The sequence below is a fragment of the Vulpes vulpes genome, chromosome 7 (genome assembly GCF_048418805.1).
Source record: "Vulpes vulpes isolate BD-2025 chromosome 7, VulVul3, whole genome shotgun sequence".
NCBI lineage: Eukaryota > Metazoa > Chordata > Mammalia > Carnivora > Canidae > Vulpes > Vulpes vulpes.
The window spans coordinates 78,316,097-78,330,956 of NC_132786.1; the positions used below are offsets into that span (position 1 = coordinate 78,316,097).

Genomic DNA, 14,860 nt, shown 5'->3' on the forward strand with positions numbered 1-14,860 from the left:
GGATCCCATTTATTTATTGTTCATCCATTTTTCTATTTAATTCAAGATTACTCATTATTGAAATTTGTTTTCTAAACAGTGAGCAGCAATAATAAATAATAATAAAAGAATTTTCAATTATTTTTAAATTTTACGTAGGCTCCACACTGGGCCCAAACTCACAATCCTGAGGTCATGACCTGAATGAAAATCAAGTTTGATGCTTAACTGACTGAGTCACCCAGGCGTGCCAAGAATTTTCAATTTTTAATAAGATGCTGATGAATTAGCAGGCCTATACAATGTAAAGTCATTCAACCAATACTTCTTGAGTACCTAATATTTGGTTGGCAAACACTAGACACGAAAAGTATCTTGGAAACAATCCCTACTCTGATGGAGTTTCTATTCTAATCTAGTCTAGACTTATCTTCCTCAAAATAGATTCAAAATTTTTTTCACTAAGCTAAATTCACTGTAAAATCTATCTTATCTGTTAAGTTAATAGCTAAATAAAAAATAATTACACACATTTATGGGAATAAATAATTAAATCACTTCCAGAAACAAGACAAGTAAATACATCTTTTTCTTAACTGTTCAGTTTCATCTAAATGAGATCAATAGAAGAAATTTTAAAAATAAGGTTAAAGCTGCAGACACTGTTATTATTGACTACACCAGAAGGATATTCTTGCAACCATTATTATTCACTGCCATTGAGGGCAGTACAAACAGGTTCATAATATGTAGTTTATGGGTCTCAAAAATGATAAATTTTACCTTCATTAATCATTCAGCCCATCAATTATCGTTATCAAATAATTAAAACTTCAAGTGCCTGCCAGGTTTATTATTGTAATTCTCAGAGAATACAAAAGAAAGTAGAAAATGGCATTGATGAGAAATCAAACACAATACTGAACCTAGCAAATCTCAACTCTTCTTTTTCCTCTCTCAGTGCTACTGATGAAGAGAACACTGAAACACTACCTTTTTAAGTTATTTGTGTAAGGTGAAATTCTTAAAAAAAGAAAAGCTATTTCTATATCTCCTTTTACAAAAATGAAAGTGAGACAGGAGACATATAAACAAGTAGATTAAAACAAACCAGTTCTGGCTAATGTTCTCTAAGTCACTATTCTCTGAAAAGAGTATTTAGTGAAAGCACTGCTTCCACATCTCTGAAAATGAATTCTCACCTCTAACATCCTTTCCAGTAAATGGATCCTCCCACAACCCTGTCAGGTAGGACTATATGACTGTCCCTGAGCTTCTTCAAGGACTGATGGGCCAGAATATCCGTCCCCCTCCCACACCAAAAGAAAACCTACCAACTCCTGCAGGAAAACCAATCTGTGTAACAGGACAGATAACAACCCTCATTAAATTAGTTTCTAACTTTTGGGATGCCTGGGTGGCTCAGCAGTTGAGCATCTGCCCTTGGCTCAGGTCATGATCAGGTCATGTCCTGGGATCGAGTTCCACATTGGGCTCCCCACAGGGAGCCTGCTTCTCCCTTTGCCTATGGCTCTGCCTCTCTCTGTGTCTCTCATGAATAAATAAATAAAATATTTTTAAAAATTAAAAAGAAAGTTTCTAACTTTTATAAGAAAGACCTAACTAAGATAGTTTTCATCCTGGAAAAAAATAACAAATGGATTTTAGTGTGGCTTCCTGACCTAAGTGTCTGATGGGGAAAAAGACCAATTCCAGTCCATCAGGTACAAGATGACATAAGTTTTATAGAAAAAAATACAACGGCAAAGGTCAGAGGAAGGAAAATGTTCAGACTACTTGATGAGGTCACCAAAGGGGGCAGAACAATGCATTTGTGAAATCAGTTTTCTCAACTTCCAATTATGTCCTAACACTTTGATTGTTATCATTCTGAACTTTTCCTCTTCCGTAGAAGGTGTCCGTCATCCTCTATTCCCTCATAGTCTTGCTACCCTTGATTCTGCTGTTTTAAAAATGGAGTTCTCTCACCTCCTGATAAAATATGTTTTAGAGAACCTCCCTCAACCATAGCTCCCACCAAACACCACACCTGATATCAAGCTTGATTTTTGAGCTGTTCTTTTCATAATCCTATTTGCTCAGGTCTTTTGCCTGCTACTGGTATTTTGCTAAGCCCATTAACTTCAACCCTTCCTGCCTGGAACTTGAGAATCAGCATATCAAACAAAGCCAACTAAAGACAAAATGTGCCTGTCCTTTTCCATATAGGATTAATTTTCACAAATCTGATCAGATCTCTGTGTTTCACCTATAGAATGAAATAGGGAAGTCAGTCTCTAATTTAGGACACCACAGGTAGGTATCTAATCCACAAACATTCTAGAGGTTTGGAGCTTTCTGAGGAGCCATGAGAAGGTTACAGCTTCTTCTCTACAGATGAATGAAAAAGGACTCTGTTCTAAATTAAGAATTTGTATAGTTCAAGGAAGTATCAATTTTTTAAATACACATTAAATGATGAAAGTATATTGTATGTATTAAGCACCAACAATACTCTAAGCACAGGGGAAAAAGCACTAACTAACCAACTTCTCATTGTGTTTGAGCATATAACTACAAGTGTGCCTAAATTCTTAATGTTATTCTTTTACCTTTCAGAGAAATACACACAAATAAGAATGAAATCTACAACAAGATTATTAATCCATTAAAATTATCCACAAGGCAATATATCTGAGCCCTTTACATGTTTTTTTTTCAATCATTTGGTTATCCATATATTACCTTGCATCACATTTCAGACAAGAGATAAATGTTAGGTGAGCATGAATGTCTCAAGAAGAGGGACTAACACTTATTCAGTGCAGAGTGTAGTAAATTCCTAAGAGTCAAAACACCATTGGAGTCAAGAACATGAACTCAGAAGCTGGACTGCCTGGGTTCAAATCCCCATTCTGCCAAGTACCTACTTCACAAGGCTATGGTGATGCCTAAATGAATGTGAGTGAATACGTATAATGTATTACAATTGTGCCTGACATGTAGCAAATAAAGATCGGCTATTATAATTTTACATTATTATTATTACTATTAAATTATGTTAAAATTATGATCCCTGGCACTATTGGTTATATATAACTCATTTAACTCCCTCAGACACCCACGAATAGCTGTCTCCAATTCAAAGTCCTTGGTATGACATGCAGGAGCCTGTGAGATTTGCCAGAAACTCTGTCCCTTCTCATGCTCTCCAACAGCCATCCATGCAGCTCTTACAAACCACCCAGGTAGACCCAGTGCTGCCTCCAATCTTCACCTTTGTCCATGTTTCCTATGCCTCAAATGCCACTTTGCATCACTGAATTCTAGAACTTCTTTCAGGATTTGCTTCAGAGATCATCAGAGAATTAACATATATGGCCTATTAAATATGGCAACTTATTGACTCAATCCTCAGTATGGATTTTTCACAGGAACCATTTTTCAGTAATAATTCTTTCTCAGTTAACAATTTTTCACATGAACCTGCCAAGGCTTAGATAATTTTCGAAGGTTATTCAGCCGAGAACAGATGACTCTGAACTTCAACTTAACATCTGCTTCACTGTGAGCCCTCTTCCTGCAAGCAGAAGTCATCTATCTCTCCCTTGGTAAGATCACCTCAGGTATTTCTCTTACATTCACTTTGCCCCTCTACTATAAGTAACTTATTTACTCATCTGCTCTTAGATTGAAAGGTCATGGAAAACAGCAATCTTTTGAAGTTTATTTTTGGAGCCCTATTGTCAAGAATATAGGAAATGATAGATGCTTGTTCAGTTAATGAATTAAAGCTCAATAAATAGCTGTGAATTAAATATTTTGCCCAAGACATGCAAGTTGGTTGCAGAGCTGAAATTTAATCTCAGGTGTATATCATCACCCATGGGGAGTCTTTAACTAGACACCAACATAGCAAGGCTGCAAATGAACTTTGTAGAGCAAAGAACTTACATGAAATTAGTTAAATCTAGTATAAGTTGCACTATATAAAAATTTACTAAATTAGGGGCAGCCTGGATGGTTCAGTCAATTAAGCCACTGACTCTTGGTTTGGGCTCAGGTCATGATCTCAGGGTCATGAGATGGAGCGCCGCATCAGGCTCTGTACTCAGTGAGTAGAGTCAGCTTGTCCCTCTCCCTCTCTCCCCCCACTCGTTCTCTCAATCTCTCTCTCTCTCTCTCAAATAAGTAAGTAAGTAAGTAAGTAAGTAAGTAAATAAATAAATAAATAAATAAATAAAATCTTTTTAAAAAATTACTAAATTAGGGCAGTCCTGGTGGCGCAGCAGTTTAGCACCACCTGCAGCCCAGGGTGTGATCCTGGAGACCCGGGATCAAGTCCCACATAGGGCTCCCTGAATGGAGCCTGCTTCTCCCTCTGCCTGTGTCTCTGCCTCTCTCTCTTTTTGTGTCTCTCATGAATAAATAAATAAAATCTTTAAAAAATAATAAATAAAAATAAAAATTACTAAATTAGCCAGACACATGTGTTTACACCTGTGTTTTCCAAAACTTCTAACTGCAGAAATTAGCCTGTAGGGTTCAACTACACATTAGGTAAAAGAGGCCTGTAATCAATTAAACTTGGCAAACTCTGAGTAAAACAGGATGCACTAAATGCACAGGAAATGTTCTGTAAACGTTTATTAGGTTTCTCAAAGACTTTAATATGAAAATGCTCATTGCATCCCTCCATGAGGCGATTCACCATTTTCCAGACTTACTCGTATTTACTGTAGAATACCCTGAAACACTTTTTTTTTCTTTAACATGAAGTATTTCTTCAGGTTAGAATTCCATGGAACAGACTTCCAGCATGGTATGTGATTGGCACTTAGTGCTCTTGTACTCAGTGCGCCCATGTGCGCTTGCCACTGTACCAGTCACAACTTTTCACAGAACGGAAACAAACCAGGAACTGAATCCTGGGGAAAAGCCTACACTAGCAAGAGTTACAATGACAAGGAATGGATTTCTCAATCTCCCACTCAGAAAGTTAAAACTAACTCTTTAACCCTGAGAATCCTTCCTCTTTCTTTACATCTCAACTGAAATCAAAAGCTTTGATTCAAAATGTCATGAGTTATGCTGCTCATAAATATGTAATAATACAGATCTGAGAGAAATAAAGAAAAAGGAAAAAATTGATACTCAAGTTTTTTTTCTACTTTGTATATTAGCACTTTTTGATCCAATAAAACCAAATATTAGATCTTTGTACAAATACTAAAGTACAAGATTAAGAAATACCCATAAGATTATGACCCATGTGATGACAACATATTAAATAGAATGATAGTTATCTTCAATAGTCATCCCTAATTAGAAAAGTGTGTTATGGTTGAATTCAAAGTCACACAATGACTATAATATTTGAGGGAGTAAGCAATAGAAGATAATTCCCAAGAGGAAGAGATAGCTCATTATGTTTATTTCCCCCTCAGAACTCTAGATTTGCCTGAAAATATGTATGTAAATAAGTAGAGGAATTCTGTCCCCATTTACAGTAGCCAGGCTTTTTTCTTTTTTCTTACTTTAAAAAAAAAAGATTTTATTTATTTATTTACTTATTTATTTGAGAGAGAGCAAGCAAGCAGGGGCAGGAGCAGAGGAAGAGGGACAAGCAGACTCCACGCACCGAGCTCAGAGCCCCATGTGGGCCTGATTCCGGGACCCTGAGATCATGACCTGAGCTGAAATCACCCATCAGATGCTTAACCAACTGAGCCAGGTGCCCCCAGGCTTTTATTTCTAAGGTTTGGTTTGGTTTGGTCTGGTTTGAAACAAAAGGGCCTTTTCTCCAGTGTGATAGCAATAGCCAGAAAGGAAGAGAGTAGGACAGAGGGGGGAGAGAGGAAAGGAGAAGGAGGAAGAGATGAGGGATGAGAAAGAAAGTATCCTCCACCTAGGCAAGTATTCCAAAAAGACTAGGTGATCTAAGAAGGTCAAGGAGACACCAAAGGGTCAAGGGAAGATTTTAGTGAAGTGATGCAATAGTGGAGAAGAGATAGAGTGGGGCAGGGGGGATTATATCCCCTTGTTCTGGGAGAAGGCAAAGCGTGTTACAGTTTGGAAATGGCATGCTGTCTGCAAGCTGTGTCTAGTGATGGCAAGTCCTCAAATGATGGGAGATACCCACAAACTTAGGACTCTTGGCACCAGGGCTTGGAGAAGCAGCAAAGATCTGGATATGAGGGCATATAAGTGGCCTGCTCTTAGAGCAGTGCTATGTAAGAGACTGAGGAGCTTTCCGCAGCAGAGGGGATAGCAGGACAATGGGGACCAGTGTCAGTTAATAACCAGAGGCCTCTCCATCTTATTTCTGGAGCCCTAGAAACTCCAGCTCACACACCACCCAGGGTTCTAGCACAACACAAACTTCATTAATTTCACTTAAAGAGAAGCCTCGCAGCCATATTTAGTATGATTTTTTCAAAATAAAGATTATATAATATAGCTTGCCCATCAATTTTTTTGAAAAAGTTACAACTGCTGCCTCAACAGTCCTATAAGCCTTTTCCTATGGAAAGGCCTATACTGCTTCCTTTTGATAAGGAAGAAAAAAAAAATCTCCCCACTTCAATAGCTGAAGAATCTACAGCAATTTCAACTGAGGCCAAACTCTGGGTTTGACTTCATTTAGAGACATTGAGATATGGGAAAATTAAGTCCTACATAATCATTCCCCTAGATATTCTTCACTTACTTGAAGCTGCCACATGCCATAGTTTTATTTTCTTTTTCTTTGTGACCCAACTGCTGGACCATATCACTATGGCTTACTTAACTGCTGAGTCTAGCACCTATGGGCATCACTCACCATCCAAGGTCTTGGCATTGTTCAGGTGCCATTCGCAAGAAGCATGCCATTCCTGAACCATGATTCTCATATCTTCTTTTGTCCTTGAAGCACAAGAGTTTCTACAATTTTCCCTTGAAGATATCCACCAACAGTGCTCTACATCTCTCACATGGGACCCTGCAAGCCCGCCATCCTGAAGTGGTGGTCTCAATCAGTAGGAAAGAGACAGGCTCTGGAATGAGACCTATCTGCCACATCCTGGCTCTATGACCTGTGGTAAGGTACTTCGCTTTTTTAACTCTGAGTTTTCTCATCAATAAAATGGAAACACTGATATCTATGTGAGAGGGTTGTTTAAGGATACAATGGGAGAATGATGTAAAGCACTAAACGCAGAGTTTAGCATACAATCAGTGCATGAGAAATGACAGCTATTATTAGCAACAGAAAATCTAAGCCACTGAGGAAATACTCCGTTATTACCATAACTGCCTTCTGCAGTACTTTAATGACTAGAGATGTGATAAGCACCATGTGTAATGCTATGAATTAACTAAGCTTCTAAGTTATTTAGATATGTTATGGGTTTTGTGCATTTTAAAATAATTTTTATTTGCATGCCTTTACCATAAAAAGAAAACGTCACATTTTAGAGGCCAGACCAACAGTTTCTAGGGCAGACATAATCATATTACACAGAAATCACTGAAAATTCAGATTTTGGACAAGATGCCAAGATAAAAAATGTCCCCAGCCACCACATAAGTATTATCATTTTTAAAATAAGTAGTTACAATAACTAATAGTTATTTGATTATTAGTCAATGTTGTAGAAATGTTCCAGCTGCAGTACCAGATTCATAACATTATCTGTGGAAGACTATAATAAATAACATGCCAAAAAAAATTTCCCTGGCCATTTTCAAATAGAAATAATTCCTATTTAAGCATCAAATCTATAACAGATTTTAAAATCATTGGCCAATAAATATAATCAGTGGTATACCAATAAATGTTTAACAAATAGTTTTCAGGGAAAGAGAGGCACATGATTTGTAGCATTCACCAATTTCCATGGTGTAAAACACTCCACCCAAGCCTATTTCAAACTAATAATCAGCTTTCAAAGCCAATGTTAGCCAGCACCAGCATATCACCTAGAAGAGGGTTAGTGTTCATAATGGCTAGATAGTCCACCCTGTCCCCACAAGGGAACCAAGGAATTAGCCCACAAGTAAAAAGTAAATATAGATAATAGACTATAAATCTATATAGATATAGATTTTCTAGAAAAGTAACTGAAACATTTTATAACAAGCTAACTCCATAGGTATTTTTAGACTGTTTGTGTTTTGCGCACATATCCTCCCTTACTGAGAGCTAACAATCTTTCTGCACAGGGGGCCGAGGTCTTATTCTAATCTGACCCCACTATCCTCTTGAGTCTTACTAGACTGAACTCTTTACCTGGCTACAAGGGTCCCAGGTTCTCTCTGTATTTCTTTAGTATCATTCGCTAAAAATAAATGGTTTTCTCCACTACTTTTCCCCACGAGACTACTGCTGTCTTCCTGTAACCCTTTTATCAGTAAACACACAACCTATTTAGTACTCCTCTTGCCAGTAAGAGACACACATTCTATGAATGGGAAGGAATTAGTTGTCCTTTAATAATATGCTTACCTACTTGCTTTTTTATTTGGAAACAGAAAAACTAAGCTTTTAGGAAGACCATTTGAGAGATAGCAGGAAAACCAAAAAAACCTCTCTTTGTCTTATTTTCAGCTTTGAACTCCAATCTTCCCTGAGACTACTTCACTGCAGGAACCCATCACTCACCAAATGAAAAGATTTAAAAAAAAAAACAGTTTACCAATGAAAACAAATTTAATAACCATTTCTCTCTTAATTCCAACCTGTTTAATTGCTACAAGCTCCTGAATGTAATACTTATCAATTCTACCATCTATACCATTTCTCTGTAGGTCATACTAAAACAACAAATTACACGATTTCTTCGGCTTCAAAAAAGAAACCCATTGCTAAATGGCGAAGTTTTGTGCATGGATGTTCATGAAGATAGCACAACAATGTGAATGTATCTAATGCTGCAGAACTGTACAGTCAAAAATGGCTGAGATGGTAAAATTTTGTTATTTATATTTTCCCAAAGTTTTTTAAAACTTTTTTTAAATGTAAAGAAAAAGGATGCTTAGGTGGCTCAGCAGTTGAGTGTCTGCCTTCAGCCCAGGGCGTAATCCCAGGATCCAGGATCCAGTCCCACATAGGGCTCCCCATAGGGAGCCTACTTCTCCCTCTGCCTGTGTCTCTGCCTCTTTCTCTCTGTGTCTCTCATGAATAAAGAAATAAAATCTTTTTTAAAAAATTAAAAATAAAATGTAAAGAAAAAGACTCCATTGAAGAGAGATTGCCACTCTGCTCTCCAGAGTTTCAATTATCACAGTAAATCAGATTTTAAACAGAATTTTTAAAAATATATACATAAATGCAGCATCCTTTAATACTGCCTGTGTCTCATTTCAGACTTCAGGTGTAAGGGCACTGAGCATTAAGAAGCTTTTGCTCTGCTAGACATCAATGCTCTATGTGTATTTTTCCCAAAGTCTCTTATATTTATTTTAATTAACTTCCTGGGCTGAAGGGCTATAGTGCAATCAAGAAAAGGAATGGTCAAAAAGTCAAAACATACTGCATTCTTTGCCTCTCACTGGGTCAGGCAGGCCAGAGCAGTCCACAGCAGAATTCGGAATGGCAACTCTCCACCTGGAGCCACTGCTGTCACATTCTGTGTATTCAAAGTGGTAATCTTTCTGCAAACAATCACAAAAACAAGCCTTGGTTAGAGCCAGTTTTAATGGGACAACTGCTTTCTGAATCACCCCCAACTTGTGTGCAAGCCTGATTCTGATTCCAAACTCCTCTCTGCTTGACTCTTATTCTTTCCCTATTCCATTCACACCAAGCAGGGCTTTGAGTTTTTTGTTTTTTGTTTTTATTAAGAATGATCAGTGAGTAGGCAGTGAGGATATGATGAGGGACAATCAATGCTCTCAAGCTGTGACCACTGACCTTAAGTCTCACCTCCCTGAAAAGGCAACACTTACCTGTTTCTTTTGCAGATTTTTTAAGCACCAAAGAATTGATAGATATTCTAAGAGCTAACTAATACTAGGAAACTGCATGCCACTACTGTTCCCGGTTTTCCAAAGAAGAAAACTATTCCCACTGACCTAATTCTCATTCTGTCTAAAATTTAACAGCAAGTATAATAATTAATCATCCAGAGGCTAGTAAAAGACGAGCCGTTTTTAAGCATCGTTCCCAGGCTCCATATACATCTACCACAGCAGGCCGTCATCAATCACAGACATTTATGACAAATGCCAAATTAAGACCAACCCACTTATCTCTAGCCTTTGGATGCTGTGAAATTTTCACAGTGACCTCCCCTGGCCCGAGCACATTACATGTGTGAGATGCTTGGACAAGGGCAAACAAGATGTCATTGGAGCATTTTGAGAAGGAAGGAAATTCTAAACCTTCTCTCCAGATATTTTCAGTTCAATGTCTTATTTACTCAGTTTAATATCTTGGATGTTGCTGTTTGGATTTAACCACTCTATTTTGCCTCCCTGACTGTATCAGTGACCAAAGAAAATAGAAATCTCAAGTCATATCAACATCGGGAAATCAAGTGTGTGAGGTAGGAAGGTATCTGTGTGTGTGTGTGCATGTGTCTGCATCTGTGGGCATGTGTGCACATGGAAAGAATACCAGTTAAGAAATGAGTTCTGAAATCAGAAAGGTCTGGGTTTGAATTCACATCCCATTATACCAAGTACAATCTATGTGATACTGGGCAAGCCACTTGACCTCTCAAAGCATCCATTTTTCATTAGGAAAATGAGAATATTTCCTACCTTGTATGGTTGTTTTGGAAATTAAGATAATGTATGTAAAATGCTAGGTATGTTAGGCTACACTGAGTTAGCACTTGACAAATGGTAGAATTATTATCCTTACTAAGGATAGTGAGGGTAGAAAGGATGATAGAGAGAAAGGTGTTAGTGGAGATGTGATAAGACACAAACTGTCCGAGTCTCTGTTTTTTCTACTACAATTTCTGCATGTGTTTACAATAAAATGAGAAGGGATCTTAAGTTAGAGAAAATGGAATTACCAGGCTGGAAGCAAAGGATTTTTGCCACATTTAGATCCTCCCCCAGAAATAAAATCTAGTATAAACTTCAGGCAATCATTTTTTTCATCACTCAAACTTTTTGACCAAGCTTGACAACAGGTAATTTGAGATTACGTTGACAGGATCCTGAATTTCAAATATGCCTTACTGTCAGTTAAGGGCAAATCCACACATCTAAAAAAAAAAAGTCCATAAAAGCAGCCAAATGAGAGACCAATAAAAGTTCACTAAATCTAATTGCTTACAAAGGTAAACACAAAAGTCATCATAAACTAAAAGGTAAACAACAAAACAAACTGGTAAAAAAAAAAAAAAAAAAAAAAAACACAACAAAGGCTAACTGACTTAACAATCCTGAGTTTCCAAAATCCAGTCCAGAAAAAGACAATTATTTGGAAATATGTTCAAAGAACATATGCAATTCATTAAAAATGAATACAAACTAAAAAAGTTAAACCTTGCCAAAGAAATGCAATTTTCATCAAGTTGGCACAACATTTTAAAATAATGTTTAAAAGCTTTCTAAGGTTACATGACAGTAAAAGGAGAACTCATGTGTCTCTAATCACAGACTTAAGTGGTACAACCTTTCTGGAGAGAAGTAGATCAGTAGGTATCAAAAGTTTTTAAGTGTTCAAAAATTTGAACCCCAAATCCCTCTACTAGCATCTAATCTGAGGGAAAAAATATTTAATGTGGTCAGTGATTTCCATGCAAAAAAGTTCATCATAGCTTTGATATAACTAGAAGGAACATAATAGTTGAATGTTCTAGAACCATACATTATTTATCTAATATTTTTCACATACACCTACATCATTAAATACTCATTAACAATCATATGGTTGAGGAAGGATCATTAATAATATTCCCATTGCTCAACTGAAAGGCAGACTGGGTGAGATAGCCAGCTAGTGGGTAGCATAGCTGAGAGCAGAAGTCAGGCCTTGTGTTTATTTATCAGTGTTCTCAGTTTACATAACGCCATAGATTACATTATTTAAAATAGATAGATAAACCATTAGCCAACCTTATTAAAAAGAAGAGAGAGAAGACTCAAATTAATAAAATCATGAACGAGAAAGGAGAGATCACTACCAACACCAAGGAAATACAAACGATCTTAAAAACATATTATGAACAGCTATATGCCAATAAATTAGGCAATCTAGAAGAAATGGATGCATTCCTGGAAAGCCACAAACTACCAAAACTGGAGCAGGAAGAAATAGAAAACCTGAACAGGTCAATAACCAGGGAGGAAATTGAAGCAGTCATCAAAAACCTCCCAAGACACAAGAGTCCAGGGCCAAATGGTTTCCCAGGGGAATTCTATCAAACGTTTAAAGAAGAAATCATACCTATTCTACTAAAGCTGTTTGGAAAGATAGAAAGAGATGGAGTACTTCCAAATTTGTTTCATGAGGCCAGCATCACCTTAATTCCGAAACCAGACAAAGACCCCACCAAAAAGGAGAATTACAAACCAATATCCCTGATGAACATGGATGCAAAAATTCTCAACAAGATACTAGCCAATAGGATCCAACAACACATTAAGAAAATTATTCACCATGACCAAGTAGGATTTATCCCCGGGACACAAGGCTGGCTCAACACTCGTAAAACCATCAATGTGATTCATCATATCAGCAAGAGAAAAACCAAGAACCATATGATACTCTCATTAGATGCAGAGAAAGCATTTGACAAAATACAGCATCCATTCCTGATCAAAACACTTCAGAGTGTTGGGATAGAGGGAACATTCCTCAACATCTTAAAAGCCATTTACGAAAAGCCCACAGCAAATATCATTCTCAATGGGGAAGCACTGGGAGCCTTTCCCCTAAGATCAGGAACAAGGCAGGGATGTCCACTCTCACCACTGCTATTCAACATAGTACTGGAAGTCCTCGCCTCAGCAATCAGACAACAAAAAGACATTAAAGGCATTCAAATTGGCAAAGAAGAAGTCAAACTCTCCCTCTTCGCCGATGACATGATACTCTACATAGAAAACCCAAAAGCCTCCACCCCAAGATTGCTAGAACTCATACAGCAATTTGGTAGCGTGGCAGGATACAAAATCAATGCCCAGAAATCAATGGCATTTCTATACACTAACAATGAGACTGAAGAAAGAGAAATTAAGGAGTCAATCCCATTTACAATTGCACCCAAAAGCATAAGATGCCTAGGAATAAACCTAACCAAAGAGGTAAAGGATCTATACCCTAAAAACTACAGAACACTTCTGAAAGAAATTGAGGAAGACACAAAGAGATGGAAAAACATTCCATGCTCATGGATTGGCAGAATTAATATTGTGAAAATGTCAGTGTTACCCAGGGCAATTTACACGTTTAATGCAATCCCTATCAAAATACCATGGACTTTCTTCAGAGAGTTAGAACAAATTATTTTAAGATTTGTGTGGAATCAGAAAAGACCCCGAATAGCCAGGGGAATTTTAAAAAAGAAAACCATAGCTGGGGGCATCACAATGCCAGATTTCAGGTTGTACTACAAAGCTGTGGTCATCAAGACAGTGTGGTACTGGCACAAAAACAGACACATAGATCAATGGAACAGAATAGAGAACCCAGAAGTGGACCCTCAACTTTATGGTCAACTAATATTCGATAAAGGAGGAAAGACTATCCATTGGAAGAAAGACAGTCTCTTCAATAAATGGTGTTGAGAAAATTGGACATCCACATGCAGAAGAATGAAACTGGACCACTCTCTTTCACCATACACAAAGATAAACTCAAAATGGATGAGAGATCTAAATGTGATTCCATCACATCCCAAGATTCCATCAAAATCCTAGAGGAGAACACAGGCAACACCCTTTTTGAACTTGGCCACAGTAATTTCTTGCAAGATACATCCACAAAGGCAAAAGAAACAAAAGCAAAAATGAACTATTGGGACTTCATCAAAATAAGAAGCTTTTGCACAGCAAAGGATACAGTCAACAAAACTAAAAGACAACCTACAGAATGGGAGAAGATATTTGCAAATGACATATCAGATAAAGGGCTAGTTTCCAAAATCTATAAAGAACTTATTAAACTCAACACCAAAGAAACAAACAATCCAATCATGAAATGGGCAAAAACATGAAGAGAAATCTCACAGAGGAAGACATGGACATGGCCAACATGCACATGAGAAAATGCTCTGCATCACTTGCCATCAGGGAAATACAAATCAAAACCACAATGAGATACCACCTCACACCAGTGAGAATGGGGAAGATTAACAAGGCAGGAAACAACAAATGTTGGAGAGGATGCGGAGAAAGGGGAACCCTCTTACACTGTTGGTGGGAATGTGAACTGGTGCAGCCACTCTGGAAAACTGTGTGGAGGTTCCTCAAAGAGTTAAAAATAGACCTGCCCTACGACCCAGCAATTGCACCGTTGGGGATTTACCCCAAAGACTCAGATGCAATGAAACGCCGGGACACCTGCACCCCGATGTTTCTAGCAGCAATGTCCACAACTGCCAAACTGTGGAAGGAGCCTCGGTGTCCATCGAAAGATGAATGGATAAAGAAGATGTGGTTTATGTATACAATGGAATATTACTCAGCCATTAGAAACGACAAATACCCACCATTTGCTTCGACGTGGATGGAACTGGAGGGTATTATGCTGAGTGCAGTAAGTCAATCGGAGAAGGACAAACAGTGTATGTTCTCATTCATTTGGGGAATATAAATAATAGTGAAAGGGAATATAAGGGAAGGGAGAAGAAATGTGTGGGAAATATCAGGAAGGGAGACAGAACATAAAGACTCCTAACTCTGGGAAACGAACTAGGGGTGGTAGAAGGGGAGGAGG

The 14,860-nt window shown here is 37.7% G+C and overlaps 1 protein-coding gene and 1 long non-coding RNA gene across 2 annotated transcripts in view; one reads left to right on the forward strand and one right to left on the reverse strand.

Annotated features, from left to right (window-relative positions):
* The window catches only part of ELAPOR2 (endosome-lysosome associated apoptosis and autophagy regulator family member 2), a 169,346-nt gene that overhangs the window by 74,068 nt on the left and 80,418 nt on the right, over window positions 1-14,860 (reverse strand). Inside the window, exon 2 of the mRNA XM_072764165.1 lies at window positions 9,495-9,615. The gene's annotated coding sequence lies outside the window, so the exon portion shown is untranslated. The remainder of the gene's footprint in view (window positions 1-9,494; window positions 9,616-14,860) is intronic.
* LOC140599697 (uncharacterized) lies at window positions 1,941-9,194 on the forward strand. The gene is made up of 3 exons (XR_012002650.1): window positions 1,941-3,590; window positions 6,893-7,060; window positions 8,770-9,194. It is a non-coding gene; the product is annotated as an uncharacterized lncRNA (long non-coding RNA).